Source organism: Gigantopelta aegis, chromosome 13, assembly GCF_016097555.1.
Source record: "Gigantopelta aegis isolate Gae_Host chromosome 13, Gae_host_genome, whole genome shotgun sequence".
Lineage (NCBI taxonomy): Eukaryota > Metazoa > Mollusca > Gastropoda > Neomphalida > Peltospiridae > Gigantopelta > Gigantopelta aegis.
Genome location: NC_054711.1, coordinates 32,465,287 through 32,467,786, shown reverse-complemented (window position 1 = coordinate 32,467,786; position 2,500 = coordinate 32,465,287).

Below are 2,500 nucleotides of genomic sequence, written 5' to 3'. Positions count from 1 at the left end.
CGGAAATAGAAAGAAATGTTTTATTTAACGACGCACTCAACACATTTTATTTACGGTTATATGGCGTCAAACATATGGTTAAGGACCACACAGATTTTGAGAGGAAACCCGCTGTCGCCACTTCATGGGCTACTCTTTCCGATTAGCAGCAAGGGATCTTTTATTTGCGCTTCCCACAGGCAGGATAGCACAAACCATGGCCTTTGTTGAACCAGTTATGGATCACTGGTCGGTGCAAGTGGTTTACACCTACTCATTGAGCCTTGCGGAGCACTCACTCAAGGTTTGGAGTCGGTATCTGGATTAAAAATCCCATGCCTCGACTGGGATCCGAGCCCAGTACCTACCAGCCTGTAGACCGATGGCCTAACCACGACGTCACCGACGCCGGTTTCGGAAATAGAACCATCCCGATATTAAGACCAATTTTAATAAGTCCAGTGGATGGTTGCAATAGGGAAAATCTACGGTAACACACGTGACATTCAAATATATCTATTAGCCTCTGCTGGTAGTACTATACCAAATAACTTCCGGCTGGGTCAAAGCTCGAGGTGCACCCAACTTTTGATAGAGAAGTGAACACCACAAGTCCTGTGATTGGTTATAAATGTGAGTGTGTTGGTTGTAAAAAATAATAGTTTCATCTGGGTAAAATAAATGTGCAATTTTATTTCATCTAGTACCAATGTGTGAAGTAGCCTTGTGCTTGAAACATGTATGGGGTACCTGTAAAAAAAAGTACTCGAATTTTGTGCGAAACTAGGGTAGTCATAGACGCTACCCGTTATCTCAGAAACGAGCAGCTTGACCACCATTTTTTTCTGATTCACTTTAAGTGTAAGGGGTGGTAGTATTTATATCCGTGGCGTTTATGTCGGTTGATACGTTGCAGGTAGGAGTTTTAGCCGCATATGTTACTGTTGTCGTCTATGGGATTTGATTTGGTAGTATACGCCCTGCTGAATAACTGTGATACATCAATGTGCTCTTGTATCCTCTATAATACAGTATACTGGCTAACCTTGTTACATATCACCGACATGTTAGACATTCAGTGAAGAGTTGTGTGTGCGTGCGTGCGTGTGTCTGCCTGTGTGTGTGTGTGGGGGTGGTGTGTGTATGTGTTTATTTCTGTGTGTGTGTGTGTGTGTTTTCGTTTTTAATGTGTTTTTGTTGTTTGTATTTTATGGGGTTTTTTTTAGGAGATATGTGACAATTATACTAATTTACGTGAAGCAAATATTGGATCTCCAGCTGAGAATTCGTTTTATATAATCAACTGTTGATAAATCTATAGATGTTATATAATCAACTGTTGATGAATCTATAGATGATATATAAGCAACGGTTGATGGATCATAGATGTTATATAATCAACGGTTGATGGATCTATAGATGATATATAATCAACGGTTGATGAATCTATACATGATATATAATCAACGGTTGATGAATCTATACATGATATATAATCAACGGTTGATGACTCTATAGATGATATATAATCAACGGTTGATGAATCTATAGATGTTATATAATCAACGGTTGATGAATCTATAGATGATATATAATCAATGGTTGATGAATCTATAGATGATATATAATCAACTGTTGCTGAATCTATAGATGTCATTCTAATCGGTTGAACATATGATGAGTATTAGTTTTGTTAGGTAGCGTTGACTATCAATAATATAGACAGACATATAATTTTAATTATTTTATTAATGTCTTCACCAATATATACAGACACAAAAATAAATGGAAAACATTCATAATAAACAATATAGAGGCCAATCTTTATGGAGTTTGAGAGACTAAAAAAACACTTTTCAATAATAATAATAATAATACTAATAATACTAATAATACTACTAATAATAATAATAATACAGTGGAACCTCGTTAAACAATTAAATTGTCCAAGTCATTTTTAAGTGTATTTTGTACATATAGACATTATACGTAATAAGGAGGGACCTAAGGATACATTTTACAAAGTATCAACATTTAAAACAAACAAAAATATATAATATATAAGATATCAAATTCTTGTAGTATGCGATCTGAAAAATACCACATACTTTGATTGCACTGAAAATGTAAGATATTATATGATTTGAATTAAAGAGGGATATATGACTTTTTAAGGAGGCTTCTGACTTTTTCTTTATATAAAATATATTATCTCAAGCCCCCTTGCTACTTTAGAGGAGAGGTGCCAGCAACACAGAAGGATTTTCTATTCGTGTGTGTATGTGTGTATATATATATATATATATATATATATATATATATATATAAACTATTTCTTTTTAAAATACAGTAACAGCAATTTGACGCATAAAACCGACACACAAGAATCGCTGAAGAGCCTATCTCATGGTCCATTCCTTGACGTGGTGAGGTAGCTTGCATGTCTCAATGACTTGGAGCAGCTATGCCAGCTGGAGCATCAGCTCCTGGTAGGTTCCACCCAAGCTGGACTGGTCAAAGG